A 23555-nucleotide genomic window follows, 5' to 3' on the forward strand; every position below is an offset into this window, starting at 1 on the left:
ATCACTTTTGTGCAATAAAAAATTGGGGTCACCGAGTTCGTTTTTCAGATATGGGCAACTAAAGCCAAAATATAGGGTGTTTTTGCAAGACTTACCTGTCGCCATGGTAACTTGTTACGCCACAAAAATGACTGCATCTTGTTCAGCAATAATTGGTGTTTCGCACGGTACTTTAACATTGCTGTTGTAGTGTCAATCCTTCTAACAACAAGTTTTCTTGAAAGTGTTGAAACTGGTTTGAGCCACCTTAAATGAAATTTAGGATGATTCCCTTCTTGTTGCGGGAACTTGCGAGGAGTGGCCTTAGGTTCAAATCGTACGCGCGGGTAGAAAACGCAACGATATAAAGAAATACAAAGTATTAGCACGGGTACAAATGGAATTGGTAATACCAGGAAGTGGAGAGGGGTAATTGGGGGTCACGCTTCTCGCGTCGAGCACGCGTGGGAAAGGTTGATCGACACGTGTAGCATTCATGAGATGACAGTGCATCTCGTGAACCTTGAACCTTTGTTCAAGGAGTCGCTCTTGGGTGAAAGTGTTATGGTCTGAAATCGTCTTCTTTTGCTTTGCTTTCTTGTGGGAGAGTTAATTTTCCTTTAAAATCTCGGCACCTGAAACGAAAGCAAATGAAAAACACCTTGTAAGGTACTATTAGCCAAACACAAGGAACTCTTGATATTTCTTTTCTTTGTGAGTTGGGTGGGGTGGGGTGGGGGGGGGGGAGGGGAGTATTCTCATGTGCATTTGCATTTTTTCACTAAATGAAGGTGTGGTAACATGATATTAGGCAAAGATCCCCTGAAGCAGATTCGGAGGCACTTGGTCTTTCATATTTGAGTGATAGCTCAAAATTTATTTCAGAGCAAATTTTATATCTTCGCGGAGATATCTCAAACGTTTTATCACTTTTCCAATGAGACGAGTTATTACCGACTTTTCTATGGGAATCTAAGGATTAAAGGAAACAAAAAATGTGGTGGTAAAAAATACGATATCTTCCCTTGGATTAAAGGAATAAAGAATGTGGTAAAAAATACGATGATAAAGCGCCCCTCCCGCCCAAACTTAGAGACAGTTTTTAAACCGGATCTCTGTCAATCTCGCAAAGACGTAACGTTCTATCATCAACACCCAAGATAAAGACCAAATCTTTAAACTGGCTGACAATTTCCCTTTTAAACGACTACTATAAAATTGCTACGAAGGCCGAAGTTATTCCTGTTGAGAAGGTTTTGCCTTTTACTTAAATTATCAGCTCTAGTCAAACAGGATAAAAGGAGGAAAATAAAACGGCGAAAGTGTCAAAATAACACTAGCAAAATGTCTTATAGAAAAGAATACAAAAAAAAAAAGAAAGGAGACCGAAAATTAATAAAACGCATTTTCATTAAAATTCACCAATAAGCCGATGACACAACTGTCTTTTAAGGATATTGATTTATTTACTTTTTGAGCTTCTGAAACAAATTGAAAGTTGTGCAGACCTTCGAATAAACCATTCCAGTCTAAAACAGAACTATTTATGGCTTGGTCCTTTACCTGCATTGGAAAGACTCAGTGCTATTTACTGATAAGCCAACTTTCGTCCATGGTGGCTTCTCGAAGAATGAGAACGTCACAGGCCTCCAAAAAAAATTGTTTGATAAGTTAGACATCAAACTGTTACGATTACAAAATAATTGATGATGTAGTGATATATCGTTTTAGTATATACTAAAACAGTGGATAGCGTTGAACGCGGGCGCAGATTGGCTCGTCAAACTCCGAATATCCTGTGCTATTTACCTCCGAGCACCTCGGGAAAAAATGGCGTCCCGATTAGCATCCGTGACAAGTGAAGAAAACATCCAAATTAATTTTTTGTGCTGTATATTATCTCACTGTTTTAGTATACACTAAAACAGCCATTCACCTGCGAGCGATTCGCGCGGAACTTGCAACCGAAAATGTTGTAATCTTTGCAGGAATAAATGAATCATCTTTTGTGCTATATTATCTCACTGTCTTAGTATATACTAAAACAACTATTAACCTCAGTGGGTAAATATCGATTAATTATCATTGAACAAAGTCCTAAGGTCCTGCAATCTCCAAAAGTTAACCAGATGTTCAGACGATAAAAAAATTTGAATAATTATTTAAAACCGCTTTTAAAGCAAACGAGACTAAAAGCTTCACTTACTGTCCAATTTTCCCAAATAGGAAGACGCCTTTATTAACGAATAAAGTCAAGCTCCCAAATTAATGTTTGGTCGCATTGTTTCTCGTGAACATTACACACTCCGAAAGAGTTCACATCCGAAACAGCATGTACTGTATGGAAAAACAGGAACCCCAAAATGGAGTAAATCGTTATTCTATAAAGAAGAAAAATGAAGGAAGGCTTAACGTACCCAAGTTTTACCGCGACATTATAAAAAATTAAGTACTGGTAAGAAATAAGTAGTAAAATCCCAAAAGAGAGTGTTTCTGATCAAATCAAGTTACTTCAAACATTCATTTTGCGTGGAACGAAATAAATACCGAGTTTATCGACAAAATGCTAACGATTCACTGATTTGTCAATGAAGGAACGAAACGTTTATTTCATTCAAAGTCTCAAATAAATTCAGTATTGAATGTTTTTTTCTGCAAAACGGCCTGATTTCGTATAGGACAGATCAATGTAATGCCAAAAAACAACACCTATGATTTAAAATTTAAAAGCTTACTTGCAAAATCTTCTCTAGCTCCTTGATTGAACAACAATAACAGCATTCTTCTACTGCAGGTAAAAGATAAACAAAACTAAATTTTAACACACCAGAACAACAACTTCCTTTCCTTTTAAGTAACAAAGGAAGTGTAAAGTTATCCGTCTTTCACGTTACAAGAGAATTCAAAACGTCCTTTATACAAACAACACTAGATAAAATGAAGACAAAAGACAAACCCTTACCATCATTACCCTAGTGCATTTATTCTACTCATTTGCGATAGCGGAATCGTTTCAGTATCAGTATAATATTAAATGGCATCTTGGAAGTCTCTCTGGGCAAATAAAATAGGTACACTTTCGGAAACAGAAATCACTTTACCGTCTCGAATAGATAGGGAAAATCACTTCTTGTAGTGGTCCTTAAATTGATCACAGGGGCGACGTCAAAATCCCAATAATAAGGTTAAGTTAATCTTAGGTTTCCAGAAAGCGGTCTGCAGAACTTCAAAACTTGTTCCTCTTCCAAGACAAACACGTAAGTTAACTTCTAGAGGTCAAAATCGAAGCTCCACATATAAACCATTTGAAAATTCTTACCGTCGAGTTAATCCTGTCATGAACGTGTTTACCGCTACAAGTTAAAAAGCTGGCAAAGAGTCATGTAGGTTCACTGGTTTAGTGGGCTTCAAAGAACAGCAAATTATCCTTCCTACAGCACTTCAACTCGTCCCTGGACTGTTTGCTCATAAGAACGCCTTGTTACTGCAATGGGAGACGAGAATAGATGTGGATTAAAACATTATCATACGCTGGCTCCGGATAAAAAGTATCATTTCAGCACAAACGTGTTAAAAAAGCAAGACACTTTTTTTTATCGGTGCAACTTGTCCCAGAGGTACAAAGGAATTCTTAATTATGCACAAGACCAAACTCAGGTGCCAAAAAAACAAGATGACTCTTTTGGGAACGAAATTAATGAATTGTACAGCAATCGAAATAAGAAATTATTTTGCGTACGGTAATCACTGACCAGAAGATATACTTCAAAAAATAAACGTTTTCTTCCAAAAGGGCCCTTTTTTGCAATTTGTGATTTAAAAAAAGGATACGTAAAAATGAAAAAGAAGAAAATTTAAAGTGTTTCAAAGTCAGCGCAACCTTCGAATATCACACCATTAAAACTAGCAAACGTCCACAATTTTAAAACAATTCAGCTCTGCTCATATCATAAAAACTATATCCGACTATTTGAACCTATTCAAAAGCATTCATTTCTCGATTCAGTATGAGGGACTTAAATTGTTTTATATAAGGGAGCAAAATTGGAAGCGTTCCAGCGAACTTCAAGATAGGAAACACTAATGTACAAAGAAAGGATAAAAAACAGAAATAAAACAGTGTCGTGAACGAAACCTTTCTTATTTTAAGTCTTATTTGTCTTCTTAACTTTGAAGGAAAGGCCTGAATTCGACAAATTGTTCAACGCAAGGTTAACTCGACTTTACTTACGCAAATTTGCTTGCATCAAAGGTGAATTGATGTAGGATAATTTAAAACGGAAGGAAGATTTGCTCTCACGAAGGACCAACACTCAACATGGATTACTTCTTTACTCACCCACTACCGGACTCCACAATCAGACGTAGAGAATGCCAACTGCCTACCAGCAATCCCAGAGTCCTCGGGCTTTTTGGTTAGCGGGTGAGCGCCCGGAGAGACTCTGGGATAATGCGCTTAAACTACTTTTTTGATTGGTCACTTGCATAACAATGGCAGTCCGACAGGAAGTCGGTAAGTAATTCGGAAACCCCAGAATTTGGAGGTAGACTCCGCAAAATCTAAAACTAGTTTCAGTGCTGTTTGTTTTTCTACCTTACAAATATATATATAAATCACAAAAATTATAAAACGACGGGGTTTGCATTATGTCTTATACCGCACGGGAATTCTCCCACGCTGCTAAAAACTGATTACTGTTGTTGTTGCAAAAGTACCGCGGGAAAACATTACATCAGTCTCTATGAGGAGAAATCCGCGGAAGAAGCTCTTGTCGAAGCCATTCAGAACTACGGAAAAAAAGGTGTAATAGAAGAGGACATTGGTGTCGTTTCCACAAAAATTTGTCGATGGTGTTGCTTGCACGACGGTATTCTGCACTATGGAATGGACGCTAAAACACTAGAAAATACGCTAACCGAGAGCGTCAAAAGTTTCATCCTCACACGCTCTTACAGCCAATTTTTATTTCTCCAGGTTCTTTTACGGTGTTTAATTAAGGCTAGAATTTTTGTTTCTCGAACAATTTCAACCCGCCATTTCTACTGTTTACTGCTTCCTCTTTTCTGTTTCCGTTTAAACTGAAGCATGCGCAATAAGACCGGAACCCACGTTTTCTGGGAAAATGGAGTCTATTATCCCAGAGTCTCTCCGGGCGCTCAACCGCTGACCAAAAAGCCCGAGGACTCTGGGTACGAGAGGCTCTGGGGAATAAATAAAAGCTTTTGTATGAGTTTATTCTCCACAGCCTCGAGATGATGCCTTTTGTTTTGGACTGAATTTTAATATATCGAAATTGGTTCATTGACATCACAAAATGTCCACTATAAACTCCAGTTCCGAAGTAATGATAAATACATGTAGCTGAACTGGTCTTTGTAAACAAAACAAAACTTAATGTCATTTGATTCCTTGGGTAACATACTTACAATTGTATAAACTGAGCGAATACCAGTAGGTACCCTGAGTTAAAACCCTCATGGGTGGGGTTTAATGGTGACTATTGGTTACACCTTAAGATTTTGATTAAAATATTTTGCTAGTCGAGTAACCTGAGGGAAACTGTTTTCGAACGGGAATCATTTATAAAACGATCATCACAAAAAACTGTAAATTAATTCAAAATGAAAGGAAACTGCTCAATTCACTTTAGTTACGCTTGCCACTGTGCACCCTTCCTCTCCTTTACTCTGTAAAATGTATCTGGGCAAGGCAGTGTTCAGCATCCTACTTACATTTTTGCTGTGAAATGTGACAGAGACACCCACTAAAGTTTGCAAAACTGACCTTGTTGCTTTCAACACTACTCATGTTATAACTCTTTGTGTATAATGCTACCATTGATTATTTCTTAAGTAATTTCCATGCTTGACAACAATCACAGAAGGAAAAGCACTGGCACAGTTGTCAAATGAAACACTAGCTTACTACACGTCACAATATTGCAAAAATATTTGTAGTCATGCACAATGTGTACGTTTTATTTGTCTGATTAGTCATAGCTCTGATTTTTTTCAAGTAAGGTTTCCTTCACTTTGATGCAATATTGCTATTCAAAGACTAAACATACACAGCAGAGGTGAAGAAAAAATATTGTTTAAGCTAATGACTTTCACGGAATAATGTCATTGGTAAATTTGTTTTGTGTTTGGTTGAATAAGATTAAATTCAAACGGATTTGCCTAGCTAGTAAAATCCAAGAGGAACCTACAAAAAAGGGTTGCTCATCAAATTTTAAAATTCAAGCTCCAGTCTCTGGGAAAACACCATTGCCATGCCTAAGATGTAACAAGTCGTGCAAAAAAGCAAAAAAACCTTCAATGAGGAACTTGTCAGAGATTGGCAGGGGGCTGCAGATCTTCAGTAAGGCAGCGTTCAAAAATTTCAATAGCTATCTTGCTTAAATGACAGGAAATATTTTATTTCGTTTGTATTCATGTTATAATTAACAAATAGATTCCATGTTGCCGTGCGTCTGTCCAGTAATAGATAGCTAGATAGACAGATATTTGTTTATTTCGACCCAATGGCAGTCCTGACTGTGACCCACCCCTCCCCCCCAGTTTTCCACCCCCAATCCTGCTATTTCTGTCAAGTCATTAAGTGTCCTTGAGTGGCAACTAAAATGCTGTACTTTGAAATTACCACCATTAAAGAACAAGTGTTCTCATCTTTGCAAAATATCATTCTAGGAAGAGATAGGGTCACCTTGCTTTCTTAAGAGTTTTCCATCCTCCTGAAGGATATATTTTTGTTGAATTATGAACTGTAGAGTCAGCTACGTCTTAAGTGGTTAAATGCTGAGATGCCTCTTACCTTAGCATAAGGCCTGCTTGCCCTTTTAACTACCTGCAGCTGCAGCTTCCATGCTGCAATATTTCCCTTTGGAAACATAGTAAAATGAACCAAAAAACAAAAATAAACCAAAATACAAAAAAATACCGGTTTCGAAATTGAAGTCTGGGATACATTAAATATGGGCTTGGAAATAATTATATCCAAATAATCATTAGAAACATCAACATCAAGGAGTAACATTTCCATTTTGTGGATAATCCAATACCCCAAAGCCATTCCCAAGGAAATTTAGTGCCCTCCCAGCACTTTAAGATGGCAGGACTATGCAGATAATTATAAGAATATCTTTAAATTATAACAATAACACTTGTCTAATAAATAATAATAACTTTAAAGCTTGACGAGGCATACGTGGTATACATACAAGCACTAATAATACTGTTAATGGGAAGACTGTGAGTCTAATCAAATCAAATAAATGCATATCAAAATTACATATTAATGTTGCTGTTCCTCCAGATGGGGTGCACACAGAGAAAATCTCTCTGATCTCAGAGCAGAATAGAGAAGCAACAAACTCAACTGATATACATATATGTACATTGGTATGTTTGCAGATTAAATATCTGGGGATTAAACCTGGGATCAAGTTCTCCGTAAAGAATTTGTAATATATGGCTCTTGTTGAGCTTTGAAAATGTTGAGCAAGACTAATCAATTATTGAGCAAGATCTCACCTTGGTAGTGTTCTATTCTTGTCCACAGACCAAAGAAGCTTGCTGTTTTGGTTAATGACCTCATCAGGATAAGCACTCCTAACAAAATATTGAGGTACTGGAGATCAGTATACAATCAACGTTGGCCCAACAGACACCAGTGGAAACACCCCCAGGAGTCAGCTTAAGAGATGTTTCAACGGATGCCAACAGTGCACCTTTGAACCCAGTCTAAGTCCAATTTATCCCTATTAAATTTAAAGCAATAAATTCTGGGACAATAAAAGATAATGATATTGATAATGTACTCTATTAATAAGTGTCAGCTGTGCAATGAATTTAGAACTCCGGGACACTATTGGGAGACAATGTACAGGAATCAAATCAAATCAATTTAACTCATTGACCCCTGGAAGTGGGACTTGACAGACTTTTACTCTGTCTAATGCAAACACGATTTTACTCATCAATAGGGGAAGTCCACGGCAGTTCAGTTGTCATTGGGCTACGTCATATCAAATCCTAGGTTAGTTCTTGAGAGGAATTGACCAGAGTCCTGAAGGAAAACCTCTCGGAATTACATGGTGGACCATGCAGTCACTTTGCCTTGCATATACTGTAAACAGCTTTAAAAAAAATAGATTAATTAAAAGCTTATTAAAGTGCTTCTCATTTTTTAGTCTTTTGTTAGACAACATCATCCAGAGTGAAATGCAGAAAAAAGCACTTCTCCTTCACAACTTAAGCCAATGTTTCCTGCACTTTTGGACAAGGCAAAGAGAGATATTTTTGTACACATACAGGAATAGAGCAAGTATATCCTGACTTTGAATGTGCGGATGTGACCCTGAGGGCAATCAATCAAGTTTGGAGACTGGTTCAGCTGCTGTTGCAGCTAAACTCGATGAACTTGTCAAGAGAAAGCCCTAGGACAAGGGAGCTGACGGAACAAGTAATGATTCCTTCTAATCACTGGCTGCCGAGCTTAGTGTCGTGGAGAAAACATCTCCCACCATTAATGCTAACCTTGCAGATAAAATTATAGTGAATAGTCTGCTAACAGAGAAACTTGGCAAATAAAAATTAGCTGAACTGCAAAACAAGTTTGAGGCCAGAGAATTGTATCAATTGGGTGACCCCTAAGATAAACAAACAAATTTCGCAGCAGTTATGACAAGAGACAAGAAATAAGGACTTGGCATTCAAGAGAACACGTACAGTCCTTGCTGTTATCAGGTCTGATCTGTGGAATGTATTGAACCATACAATCATGATTGTATAGCTGTCCTACTGCAGTTGTCAGCAAACAGGGAGATCATTCTCAAATGCACGGATCTTATTTGTTCTGACCAAAACAAGCAATAGCGATTGTTGTGCAACCCATGTAATCTACTATACCAATGTCATGTCATCTACATGTACTGTATCAACGTTTATGTTTGAGGATGATCTCTACAAGGAAGTGGAGGAATTGACTTGTAAGGTTTCAAAAGCTTAGCAGTAAAGTTACATCAAGGAAGTGAATACAGCCTTAAAAAGTCCCACCTACTAGAGGCATGTGTGGCCATGGCCGCTCTCGCCAGCATGCTGCTAAGGGAAAATCCTCTGGAAAGGCTATTTTAGGCTCAGGCTGGGGTCAAGCTCGGCCCCAGCAAAACCCCAAGTTGTCATACACCAAGTCCCAGTAGAATCACAAACAGAGGTCTAGTATTTACTCAATTGAATGCCATAAGGTTTATTAAATCTTGAGCGTCCCATGCCATGTTTATTCAAGGGTGGCATTTATTTCAAAATCATATCTCTTTAATCACTGACAACAATTCCTAACAGTAGATCATCAATATTATTTTGTAAATATTATTTAAAACAAAAATGTGTTAAACTTGGTTCCAATACCTCGCATTTTTGCTGAGAATCACAATTATTATTGTCTGGCTTGTGATCAACAGTTCAGAGAATTAAACATGTACTTGTTTTTCCTCGCAATCCTCAAATAAACGCCGCATTCTTATGATTGGGTGTGGCGTTTATTTGAGAGTGGCATTTATTGGCACTTTTCCTTCCATCTGCCGTGTTTAATCAACAGCTGCAGCCTTTAATTGAGTAAAATAATACGGTAAGTCAGAATCTTTTTAACGCTGGTGGGTTATGGGATTCCCTTCCTGCATGGAGGAGGAACACATCCAACCCTTTCATATTAGATGCAGTTGCCCACTGTCACATAGAGTTTGACTGTGAACCTGAAGCATGTACTAATGTTTCTAGGCCTTCCTGTTATTTTTCAGAGATGTTGATAAATTTGTACTAAAAGGAATAATAATACTTTAAGTTATCCTCTTATGAGGACGGCCAGTTTCTATCTGCTAATTAAACAGCTCTCAGGTTTATGAGGCCAGGTTATGACCTTAAAGATGCATAATAATTTTATTCTGTTCCAATTGTTATTGAAGAACAGACTGAAATAATTTTATTTGAAATTAATTTTTGATTGGAGAGATCAGTTGTACAGTATGCCTTTATCAGCCTACCCATGAAATTGTGCTGAAGTACTAGAATTTTCACCACAATTTGTAAGCCCATTTTTAGCTATTCAGCTTGGGTGCCCCTGCTCAGGCTACATTCATTTGATGATCTCTTCATTTCGAAGATAGTTATCTGGAATGTGAAGAAGCCACCTTACAAGCTGTGCAGCTGTTTGGCAATCTACAATCATGGACGAGAGTGCTGGGAAGGAAGCATCACTTTAGAGATAACCCCCCTCCTCCTTATCAATGTTGGATTTTCCAGGCAAAAAAATGGTGACTTTTCTTGCAGGAAGAGCTCCAACATTGAATATGGGGGAGGGCACAAGGGCATGGTACAGCCAATAGTAAGATAAATCAGATTGAATTAAAATGTGAAGTGAAGTGAGCATGAGGCACGCAACCTTCCAAACAACTTTTGACTGTGATTGTAGGCTTCAAAATTCATCTGGAAACATCCTGTATTTATAGTACAATGTACATGTACCTGTGCAGGCTTTGGGGTTTCTAGCTGCGTTCATTCTCAAGTCAATTCTAATGCTGGTTACCCAGTCAAAAAGGAAAATTGCTAAAAATTTGCAATTGTGTCAGAAATTTTCTGTTGCCAATAAGCAGTTTACATTATGTGAAATTGCATTATATTATTCTAGGGGCCTTAGCCTCCAGCTTCCCAGGCATAGGGTTTGGGCCTTAAAATTTGCATTGCTGTTGTTTGGGAGCTGATAATTTTAAGAAGTAAATTTGAAAATAAAACAGGGAAATTATCGCTTACTTATGATACATGTTTACATAATAACTGTCTCACTAGTCATCGACGCAAGTACAGCAGTGACGCAGCTCAACGAGGTCGAACCTAAAGCATACTATGGCGCCTTTGGCAACCATTATACTGTCCATGTACAGTTTGACCTTGGAGCACAGCCTATAGCCAGCTGGAATCAGCTGTATGCTGGTTTTTGTTGAGGGAGGAAAACCAGAGAGCCCAGAGAAAAAGCCTCGGGGCAGAGCTACAAATAGAGTAGACAACCAACACAAACTTAACCCACTTATGGGGTCAGGTCTGAGAATCGAACCTATAGGCCACATTGGTGGGAAGTGAGTGCTCTCACCACTGCGCCAACACTGCTTCCTAGAGATGGTTTGGAAGAGGTTTGCTGGTGGTCTGCTGATATTTAGACAGCGTCTAGGAGAATGAAGAATAATCCAGATGTGGTTGTTTATACCAATGCATCTCAAACAGGCTGGGGTGCTTCTGGCATGTGGTTTAAGTGTGAGTCGTTCAATGTTTGTTTCTTGTTTGTTTGTTATTTATTTTTTCGAGCAGGCTGAAGTATTGGCAGCTACTCAGCTGCTGTGGACCTGCTATACCCACCCACCCATACACTCATGAAGGACAGCCACAACACCAGGAAATTCATCCCCTACTCTTCTCGAATAGTGTGTGGGTTCTTTAACATCCCACAAGGAACTTATGAACATGAAAGATATCTGTGAGACGGGGCCTACATTATTTATAGTCCTTATCCGAGAAGACTTGAAAGTCTAACCATTTGCAGATGTTATTACCTCCTTCCACATGGCTGCCCGGTGGTCAACCAATTGAGCCACCAGTGCACGGTTACTTAGAGTTGTTAGCAGTTACAAACTAGTCATGTCCTCCCTGCTTAGTGGAAGGAGTCGAATTCATATGACAGTGTGTATGACTGATAACACTACTGTTGTTTCCTATAATTCAATGGGGGGATGTAGAATGACTAAGGAAATTTGGGATTGGGCCATCAGAAGGGATATCTGGTTATCTGCAGCCCACATCCCAGAGTCCACCAACATCGATGCCGATCAGTTGTCTCAAAATTTTACCATGAACCTTAAGCTTGGATGGATGCTCTCAGTTTTAGTATTCAGAGTATTATAAGTTTCCTCCTTTGGCAAGCCAGACATACAGTAGTCTCCTTGCTACATGTAGCAAGCAGACTTCATAGAGTAGTAAAGTGATGACCTCACAAAAACTAAATTTTTACGAAATTATGGGATCTACTGAGATATTCTGAAAGTACATGATGAAGAATGGCCGCTTGCCAAAAATCAGCATATTGTTGCAATATGGGGGTAAGATATTAGCCCTTCCATGCTTCAGTAACTCCATACAAATCCTTGTAATTTTGTCTTGGTTCTAAACCGTTTAGAACAAAGACAAAATTATAAGGATTTGTATGGAGTCACTGTAACATGAAAGGGCCAATATCTCATCCCCAAACTGCAATAAGATGCTAATTTTTTGGCAAATGGCCATTCTTCATCATGTACTTTCTGAAGAACTTATTTATAATGAATCCCATAATTTCATAATTTTAAATATTTGTGACGTCACACTTGAGAACCTAGTACCGACTGTGTGCCCTGGTCACTGTCATCCCAACTCCCCCATGCAGCATCTGAAGGTGGGATCTTCTACAACTTGACAAGTGAATAAGCAGTTGTCTGGAAGGGACACTCCCTGTAATTGACCCCAACACTCTAGTAATCCCTCTTGACTAATCCGCAGGTTCAGTGCTACGCAGTCCTTCTCTACTTCACTAATCTTTTGAACCTGCTTCTCCCAAGACTCTCTGTTGGTTGGTTTCTTCTGTGACGAGTAAAGTGGACCTTTGATACATGGTGTTTGTCCGCTACAGAGAACGTTGTTGAGGAATTCACAAATGCATGCAGCCTTTAGTAAAGGAAACTTGTTCAGCACATTCTCGACCTTGTCCCCTCTGTCTACTGCCATTGAAGTCGATACTTTTTGCACAAGTGTTACTTCCTTTTGGCTTTCATCCCAGGCCTTGTGGCCACTGTTGTGGGGTCCCAAGCAACTTTGGACCATACAGTATTCCACCACATATAGGATCCATCCAAATTACCACCACAACTTCTAATACTGGCAGGATTCTCTGCAGTCAGAAATTAGTAATGCCATTTGTAATGACACTGTTGATTTTCTGGCTGTGGTTTGCCACAAACTGCTTGAACCTCCCCTATCCTCTTAACCAGTATAGAGCAACTGACCTACAGTGTATCTAACCAGCAGCTAGTGTGTGCTGCTTATGGGAAGTCCTTCCATCTCTGACATTAGCTGCTAAGTTTATGGCAATGTGACCAGCTACCAGTACAAGCCTCGGGATGGTCAGTCCTTGCTTGGTGAGTCTTGATCTGGCTGCCAGCAATCTTTGGTTGATCTGTGATGCTTGTCAAACAATCACATAGACACAGGCTGATACTCCATTCACGGACACGTCTCCAAATAAAAGAAACTATCTCTTCAATCTCTTCTTGAGGAGCAGCTAGGGTTCTCTGTACTTCAAATTTCGTTCCTTATCCCATTGTAGGCTGAGCACGCTAGAAATACCCTCGTCCAGGGCGCCCAACTGTTGCTTGGTGTAAGTCGCTTCTTCTGTTGTTGAAGATTTCACCACTGACCCAAGTTTGGGTATATTTCAATGCCATACGTGCAGGGTAAAACACAAATCCTTGAAGATACATGTACATGTAACTGTCACTTTGTCTTTCAATTCCTTGGTCGTCATGACTGTAGTTGATCGAGAAATTAAGTCATCCAGGTAGCGTTCTTTTCAGATCTTGGCTACCATTAATTTTCTGGCTCCTAATTCCCAAAAGCTTAAGCGGGCTTCAAGTACTCTTCTTAACAGGGAAAGGAGATGAAGTTAGACCAATAATTATGAGCTTGTGTGAATCTTAAATTCTCTAAAGGCAAGTGTTCACTTTGACGCCAATGAAAACGCATCGCATACATGTAACGATCACTCTCCCTCACTCACACTTGCAGGAAAGCCTTCTGTATATCATCAGTCACCACCACACTCCAGAGTTTGTTTTGCAATGGAGGGCTTGCATGCAGGCAGTCATTCAGGCTCTCAAAGAGGCGTCGTATACAATTATTTGTAGCTTCAATTGGCATCTATTTCAAGCTTGGTGCGAAAATGGCCCCCTCCCCTGCACCCTGGGACAATGTTGCGTTCTTTTCTGTTTCCTACGAGCCTTGTTAACAGTGGTGCAACATTGATTAGGGGGGGGGGGGGGGGAGGGAGGGGTATCCTGGAAAAGTACTTTTTGAACAAGTTTGCAAACAATGAATGTGTGGTTGCAAGTGTGCTCTGTTGGCAACTGTCTCAACTAATTTTGTCGCAGATTGCTGGTTGACTCGGTGGTTGCACATACTACGGGTATGAAGAATTCTCGACAACTGGTGCTCATGCGGTCAGTACTCTCTACCACTAATGTTACCTGATGTTCATCTATTATTTTAGCATATTCTTAATCTCGTCAGCTTCAATCATGTTTAGACTCAAACGCTGGTGCGGAATTGACTCCTTGTTATTTGGCAATGTAGGGTGGACTCCTCTCCTCTCACACCAACCCTCTTTGTCATGCACAAGTTGCCCTTTGAACTCTGGGTAAATGCTTGATTGGTGATTTGTTGAGGTATCTGACAAGCCCAGCACATCAAGGCAGCACAATTCTTCGTAATTGACGTGAGACATTTGAGATAGATTGAAAGACTCCTTTCCTGGGGACATGATAACCCAGCCAAATCACATTTATTAGCTTTGCTATGGGTTTACCAGGTTCACCAATTTTTGGTGCGCTATATGTCATCAGTTTGGCATATTCGTGAGCCCACCGCTAGGTTCAAATATACATGTACTGAAAGCCGATCACTCTTTGTATCGCTGTGATTGATGATAACCATAGATAGGTGAGGATTGCTTGCAATAATCTCATGGTAATTCAGGTTGTCAACAAAGAGCAATATTACTCTCCTTTATCCACTTTGAATTAATTCGTTCCTTCGATGGGCAAAGAAAACCTGCTGTCTACCTCAGCCACTTTGATAGTTGACTGTAGCTCTACTTTTCTTGTCGAAGCACCCAATACCATTTCTTTTTTGTGCTTGAGGCTCGGTAAGTGGCCAAGAAGAGCTGCAGATGCATGTACGTGTATCCAAGAGAGCAGAACATTTTGATTCCTTCAACTTCTACAACAATCACTGGATAGGTCATGCAAGTCTGCATAGCATTTGAGGCTACAAGAAGTGGGTTTGGTGACTCATCTTGCTTCCAACAAATTGACGTGTGGTGTTTTCTCTTACAAATTTGGCATCTCAGCATTCATCCAGATGGTGTTTTTCCACAGCGCAGTTGAAACACGGCCTCTAATATTTTTGTTCTTGCATCGCTTCCAATTACTTTGTACAATTCAGTGATTTCTGTGTGTCATCATCACAGAAGATTTATCAGTTTCCCGTTGCAGAAAGATCAGATTGTGTGTTGAAAGCTTGTGTAGGCATTGTTTGTTTTGAGTGTGAAATTCCTGAACTTGAACTCGTGCAAACTTTCTATGTGTTCTAGGAGATTTTTAAAATCACACTCCGTCCATTCTTCATTTCCACATACAAGGTCTGCTTTGATCCCTTTCAGTTTGTGTAATGTGCATTTCACATTTCCTTTGACACCAGCGAGGCTTCCAAGCATGACTACGTTACACTGTAAACTCAAGCGTGACTAATGCGCAGCTGTTTGTAGAATTCTTTGATCTTCCTCAGATTTGCTCCGGTAATTACTGGCAATTCCATGCTGTTTTTCATGTACGTGTTGACAATTATGGTATGATTGACCACACTCTACTTATAAAAGTGTTTTGCAATTTTGTAACCTTCCTCAGTGACTGGCAACCCATCAACATCCGTTCTCACATTTGTCTCCAGTAGCTCTCTTAGATAGCTGAATTTGTCAGGGGAGGCAAGACTTGTTGACAAACTTTCCCAGGAAGGGTAGCCACCCTGCTACCTTTCCATTAAACTTTGTGACAGAAAGCTTCGGAAGCTTGGCAGCTAAAGGCAATCGAAGTTGTTCCTGAGGAGATGCTTTCGCTTGTTTCTCAAATTCCATCTTTTGTTCTAAGAGTTTTCACTCAAATTCCAATCTCCACTTGCAATTCTCTATGGCTTGTTCTTCCTGCCACTTGAGGTATATCATGGCTTTTAAAAAATTCCTCACTCAATCTCTCTCATCGTCACATCTGCAAATGTTCCTCACTTTCCTGGTTCTACAATGCTACAGTATATCTTCTTAGCTGACTCATCCCTCGCAAAATAATTTCTTTTCCTCTTCCATAACTTTGAGGTTGTCAATTGCCTCCACAAGAGACCTTTGAATATGGAGAAACTTTGTCATTTGAGAGCTTGTACATCGTCATGTAAATCTCACTTGGCGATGATTTCTTGGGTTTTGTTGAGGCGAAGGCCCAGCATATTTATCTTACAAAATGCATTTCCCAGCTACAGTGTATGTTATCTGTTTCTCCATTTCCACTTTGTGGTTCTTTGCTCTTGCTCGAGCACTTGTCGCAGTAACTGTCCTGTCAAATGCGTCTGCATCTCATGTTAACCCTACTGTACTACTTGTATTATGATATAATATTAAATTCTCAACCTCGGATAATGCAATTCTCGTGCTCTGATTGGTTCACTCAATCTCGGTTATCAGCTCATATACCTTACTTTGACCTTATATGGTAAATGATTGCGCTTAGCGTTGCTAAACTAAAAACGTTTACGCCAGAAAGCGAAATTTCTTTCGGTATAAAGCAAAAGAAAAAGGTTTTTGTGGAAAGTTTGGATCACTTTCGAAGCTTAGAGATACGCGAAAAGGTAAGAAATGTTTTTGTGATGAGCCTGCGTCTGTCTGACCATGAGGTATTACATGTAGGATTTTCTCGGTTTTTTCGCTCGTATTTCGTACTTCTAAACTTTTGGGGTTTAAGGAATTTAATAAAACAATTATTCCATTCGCGCTTGTTGGATACGAGAGTGGTTATAGCCAACTCGGCGCTACGCGCCTCGTTGGCTATTTACCATCTCATATCCAACGCGCGCTCATGGAATAATTGTTAATTAATAATGATTTGGCAGGATTATTATCTGCAAACTTCGACTTACAGTACCAGTAACTCTTGCTTAATTTTCAATTAACCGCTGTAAAAAATCTGCGAGCTGAGTTTTCGAGCTTTAAAGGGAAACTGTCATGAGAAGCGCATGCACTAGTGTCTTGTGAAAACTTGAAAAGTGTTAGGTTAACTTTTTTCAAGTTGAATCAACAAATTCAAAATGTTGTCCACTGGGGAGGGCCATGGTGGACAAAGGAGAAACTCCGGCGAATATATGTGACTCATGCGTGAATCCATGATGGCGGCTAGAATTTCCCGTGGGTTCCAGAGCAAACAAATTCAAGCATGCGCAGCTCATGACAGGGCCTCTTTAAGGCCTTTGTCAGGGCGAATTGAGAGATTGTAAACTGTGGTTCACCTCCACTCCAGACAGGGTCACAAGCTATAATAATTAATGAATATTCCAAAAAGTGAACAAATCCTCCATAGTTTGTATGGCATCTTTTTTCCTCTTGCTTTCCATTTGTTGATTATTATTTTTCGTTTGTTTTTTTTTTCTATTCATCTTACCAACTATTTATTGCCTACTGTAATGAATTTTAATAATTATTCAATTATGTTAATCAGCTACATGCAGAGTACATGCAGCTTCTTAGTTATTCTGAGTACCGGTAAGTTTTACCCATTACTGTTCCTATTATTGGGCTGCAAGGATGGCGCAGTGGTGAGAGCACTTGCCTCCCATGAAAGTGGCCCAGCTGGTTCGATTCCCAGATTCGGTGTCATATGTGGCTTGAGTTTCTTGGTTCTCTACTCTGCACCGAGAGGTTTTCTCTGGGTACTCCAGTTTCCCCTCTCCTCAAAAACCAACATTTGACTTGACTTGTGTCAATTGTTAATTTCAGTTTACAGTGTCCCCAATTAGTACTTCCTTTACTGTATATTTGTAAATCTTTTTTCCCACTTACACAAGGTAATAAAGTTGTTGTTGTCCTTTAATTTTCACTGAAATTACAAAATCAGAAATCTTGGTCGAATTTCAGTGTTTACATACCTGGTGAAAACCCTTGTCAAACTACTAAATATTTTTACCAACATGTATCATGAATTTCAGTATTTGACAGGAGAATGTGACCGAGAAAGCCTGTTTACACAATCAATGCCGTCTGTGAAGAATTGCAGAGGTACATGTAAATACATGTAAACCATGGATAACCTGAATTTCTTAATTATAAAGAGTCTATAGTGAACAAATTGTACCATTCTTAAAGTTCTTACCTTTGCAGTAACAAAGTTCTTTTCCTTTAAGGGTCTAATTAGCTTGTTCTGCAATCATATTTCTGTGTGAAACTGGAACAGAAGCTGCAGTAAAATAACAGAAAAAATAAAATTAATAAATTGATAACTACATGTAAAGGACCAGACGTGTAAAGTGCATCACAACATTGCTCACAAACCTCCCTCTTTCCTTATTAAGCATTTCACCTACATGTAACTTCCTCAGACTTATACATTTTGTACAAAACAACAACTGCATGTACTTTATTTGCACTCTTTCAAGCTGTATTTTCAGCTGCATAAAAATTTATAATATTTAGTACATTACACATTCTGTATTGAGCATGTATTAAAAATTCAAATGTTCAGTGTCAGTCACACGTGACCACTAACCACAAAACAAAAACAAACAGCTGGGATATTTTCAAACAATTCAGGCAAACACACAACAACCAAGGAATCATTATTTTCTGAATCAGTGGAAACTCTACATGTCTACAGATAGTTAATACTTCATACTTTTAAATTGCCATTAATTTTTTCATTTTTTACTGAAAATTTTATACATGTAGGTTTCTGGAAGACTAGTTTCTGTAACCGACATACTGAGGAATACTCATGGGAATTAAGACAGTTAAAAATTGCCACGAGGTTGTAAATTGCAAAAAATATTGATGACGCATGGAGATTGATAATGGGCAAAAATAAAAAAAACAAGTTTGACAAGTCAAAAATTTCAATTTCAAATTTCATTCCTTGTTTTAGTAACTACGCGAAAGCTGCATAACAACTGAATATTTGACTTACCGGTTGTCTTGATAGAACTCGTGTCGGCGGCGACATCTCAACCGTTACGTTCAGAAAACTTAACAGACTAAGGCTTAGGATCGGGAGCAAGGTATATTAATCACATATTGCCACTTCCTCCGCTGTGGACGGGAGTGCTTCGAAAAAGACCTTCTTCCGCCATTTTGTTCGGTTCATGAAGCCTGGGGCGAGTTTATAAACCCGCGGGAGAATGATACGAACAAATAAAAATGGCGGCGGGAAATTCGGTCTTTTTCGAAGCACGGTGGCCCGGTCCACAAAGAAGGAAGAAGTGATGTGATTATTATTATTATTATATGACTAGCTCCGTGAGCGGGCAAGATCCCGCGCTGTAATTGGCTACCTGGGGCCCGTTTCTCGAAAGTCCCGAAAACTTTTCGGGCCCGAAAAGCCATTTGTGAAACTGCCAACCGCTTGTTTTGGAAAGCCGATCTTTTAACATGTTTTCAAAGTAACAAAAAGAAAACTGACTGTGAAGTTTGGTGACTTTTAATCCTTTCCTTTCTTGAGATACAAAGGGAATTGTGACACCCGAAAATGGCCTGTAAAGTTCGGGACTTTCGAGAAAGGGCCCCTGAGAGGACAAGATGGAGTATCTTGCCCGCTCGGGATTTCTCGCTAGTCCTGCAAGATTAAAGATCATTTTTTGGGTTTCATCCCATGTAATAAGTCATTTATTGACCAGCTTATTCGATCAAGATGGCTGGATAGTGGCCAAGTTTATTTTTTTGCGTGTTTATGGTTCTCGAAACGCATAAACACGCAAAAAAAGAACTTGACCAATATCCCGGGGGGAGGGGGTACTCCCTTATATGGGCTATATCGGTATGTGCGGCCCAAAGGGTATGGCATTTCAGCCGTTTTGGTCATGAAAGAGGGTATCGATTTTAGCCATTTTGCGGCCATTTTGGTAATAAATAGGTTATCAATTTTTGCACTCTAGTCTTGAATTAATTTCTTTAGAGGACGCTACTTCTTCATCATGCAGGGGCACCCAACGTCAATTTTCGGAAAATATCTGTTCGGATGACGATTTGAGATCTAGAATTTTCGGAACATTTGTTTTAAAATTCCTTGCTTGCCTGCCTGTCCTAGGATTTTCGAACATCTAAAACATTGTATAATTTCCCATTTTTAACGGATTTTTACCCTAAAAAGGTCACCTAGAATTTTCGGGAGCCTTTTTTCTGGCTGAAATTTTCGAAAAGGTAAGTTTTAATCCCTATAATTTTCGGATCACTAGACTTTCAGATAGGGAATCCGAACAGATGAAAAACTTTTAGGGGATAAAAATATGCCCATATCTACCGCTTAAATACTAACATACGTTTAACAATGCTATGTTTAAGTCGTTTTGAACTATATTCTCGTTGGGTGCCCCTGATCATGCCCCCCTCCTTCCATCTTTGCTTTGCCTTCCTTTCCCCCCTTTTCCAGCAACAAAAGCAACAAAAGCCCTTCACAAATTATGCTTACGGCAACTGTGTAAGTGCCTCAACGGCTTGTCACGCGATCCGGTCACGCCCCGGGCTCCAGGGGGCTTTTAAATTGAAGTTGACCAGACACTATAAACTGAAGCAGCTAGTAAATAATCTGAGGAAATGCAGTGAAATATTTTATTAACCGAACATTGCATTACAGTCAAATCGAGAATATAATAGTATTTTTAAAGTATAATGCTTAACGTACATGTCAACCCGGGCATCTTAACATTCGCATCACCGGAAAGTCGCTGCAAGCAGGTTTAAACAGTTATGACAACTTGGCCAGATCGTGGGATCCTATTACATGCCCGGGATTACTTGACACCAGACACCAAGACCCGGCACCGTAAGAGCTTTAATTTCTGAGGTACGTTTCTTCGCTTCGTCTGGAGCAACCAGCAATCCCAGAGATCCTGGCACGTTAATCCCTCCACCAGCTTTGATCATCGAACGGTTTTCCTGTAACAATGCTGTGAGGTAGGAAACAATTAAATGTATTTGTAAGATCGGAGATTTTACAAAAATATTCACCAAGATGACACCCTGCGGGAAACACATGTAATGAAAGACGGTATAATGATGGGAAGGAAGGTTTACATACCATTTTGAGTTGTTACTCGGTTGTCCCGCTAAAAGCCAAAGAGGGACCACAAGTTCTCGTTGCAGGTCTGAAGCAGGGTATTCATAATAGTAAACACATTTCTAGTTTCTAAAGAAACTGTGGTGCTGAGTCGGTGAAAGAGTGAAACAGGAAAATTTGGTTTTATCAAACGTGTTGATGAAGGTCGAATTACCACCGTGAACGATTTGGAAAGCTGACGTTTCGAGCGTTAGCCCTTCGTCAGAGCGAATAGAGGAATTGTGGGTGTTGTTGGTTTTTATGCGGGTGTGGAGGAGCTTTGCCATTGGTGGAAATATGGTAACACGAATTTGTGAAGAAATTAATGAAATGAGAGGCTTTCATTGAGTCCGTGAACTGAACAAGCAAATCATCGTATGTCGCTCTCAGCTTTCCATTATATGTCCTTCAGTCGTACTACGATCTATTTGCACCAAAACCCAGGCTCTCAACTTCAAACTCTTCAAACACTTAGAACAAACTAAGAACAACAAGCTAGAAAACTTACGAATCCTCAAGAAAACAGAGCAACACCTCTCGAAGACCAAAAGCAAAACCAAAACACTGTAGTTCCAATTTCTGAAAAACCTGTCCTTAGAAAAGGCCTTAACTTCGTTCCTATAACCAAAAAACCCGACGAATTCAAAACCAAACAAGATGTCCAAAACTATCTTCGCCGCGTTCAACTAAAAGCATTTTTCCGTGAAAAAGAAGACCAATCCGACACTACAGAAAAAGACGTTTTTGAAACACTAACTAACTAACCATGCATAAATCAAAATGGACTCCGCCAGAGGGCCAATTCGTATGAATAGACTTTTTCATCAAAAAATGCCGCCATGATGTTCATAAACTAAACCTCAATCGCAACTCCAAACTTTCCAACCTTTCCAAAGAAGAATAGACTGCTCTCATAAATCTCAAAAACCGGAATGACCTCGTCAGCAAAGCGACCGACAAAGGCGGCGCGATAGTCGTTTGGCGCACCGACCTCTACCAACAAGAAGCAATTCTGCAACTTTCGGACACCGATTTTTACAAAAAAGTCAACAAAGACTTCCGCCAACCAGAAAATTGTCAAAGAAACCATTCAGGAACTCATAACCAAACAAGAACTACCAGTCACCGCCCAAAATCTCATCAATACTCCTAGAACCTCATGCATTTACTTGAAACCTAAAATTCACAAACCCAACAACCCAGGCCATCCAATTGTCTCAGCATGCAGTTGCTCAACTGAACTTATCTCGAGCTATTTAGACAAAATCATGACACCCACATTCAAGTCACGACCTTCGTTCATCAAAGACAGCAACCATGCTTTCAGTTTCTCGGGTGAAAACAAAATCATTTTCACTATGGTCATAACATCTTTATACACCGTAATCCCTAACAATGAAGGCCTCCAAGCACTCAAATATTTTTTGAACCAACGTCCTGTTGAGAAACCGAGCTCGGAAACATTACTTCGTCTGGCTGAACTGGTTCTCACACTCAACTGTTTTTCATTTGATTACAGCTGCTACAAAAAAATCAACGGTGTTGCAATGGGAACCAAAATGGGACCTAGCTGCGCCAACCTTTTCGTGGAAAACGAGTTTTTCTCTAACTACAATGGAACAAAACCTGATCTTTACAAACCAAACGTTTCATCGATGACTGCGTCGATGCTACTTTATCCAGGAAAGAGGAACTCAACCAATATTCATTAGTTCAGTCGATGCTTTCCACCCGGCTCTAAAATACACCTGGGAAATTTCCGAAAATTCAGTTGCTTTCCTCGACATTAAACTTTCAGTCAACGGCAACGGTTTATCTACAACCGTACACTACAAACCAACGGATTCCCATAACTACTTGCTGCATTCGTCCTCTCATCCACAACAGGGAAAAAATGCCATCCCATCTCAATTTCTTAGACTAATACGCGTCTGTAGTGACGAGTCCGACTTTAACAGCAAGGCAAGAAAATGTGCCAGTTTTTCAAAAAACGTGGCTACCCTGACTCCTTTTACCACAGGCAAACATCGTGCCCAAGAAATCGATCGAGAAACCGCCCTACAAACGTCGCAGGACGAAGAAACCAACAGAATTCCATTCAAATGAATGAAGGGGTAGTTTCTAAAGACACTGTGGTGCTGCGTCGGTGGGGAAGTAGTATACAAAAATTTGGTTTATCAACGGAGTTGATAATGTAAATTGACCACCGTACAGAGATTCTAAAAGCTGACGTTTCGAGCGTTAGCCTTTCGTCAGAGCGAATCGAGGGATTATGGGTAACGTGTAGTTTTTATAGTAGAGTAGGAGCTACGCTATTGGTGGTAACATGGCAACGTGAAAAGTAGGAATATATTAGTTAAATGAAAAGCGTTCGTTAATACCGTGAGG

General features: G+C 39.6%; 1 long non-coding RNA gene across 2 annotated transcripts; it reads right to left on the reverse strand.

Annotated features, from left to right (window-relative positions):
* Positions 1-87: 87 nt before the first annotated feature.
* LOC138032498 (uncharacterized) lies at positions 88-19197 on the reverse strand. 2 transcript variants are annotated; one of them, XR_011128382.1, is made up of 8 exons: positions 19044-19197; positions 18237-18308; positions 7513-7590; positions 6794-6859; positions 3299-3463; positions 2715-2767; positions 1543-1626; positions 88-614 (listed from the first exon to the last, which is right to left on the reverse strand). It is a non-coding gene; the product is annotated as an uncharacterized lncRNA (long non-coding RNA). The 2 variants fall into 2 exon arrangements; XR_011128381.1 differs by lacking the exon at positions 19044-19197 and having other exon boundaries at positions 18237-18333.
* Between the last annotated feature and the right edge of the window lie 4358 nt (positions 19198-23555).

This window comes from Montipora capricornis, chromosome 14 (genome assembly GCF_036669925.1).
Source record: "Montipora capricornis isolate CH-2021 chromosome 14, ASM3666992v2, whole genome shotgun sequence".
Classification (NCBI taxonomy): domain Eukaryota; kingdom Metazoa; phylum Cnidaria; class Anthozoa; order Scleractinia; family Acroporidae; genus Montipora; species Montipora capricornis.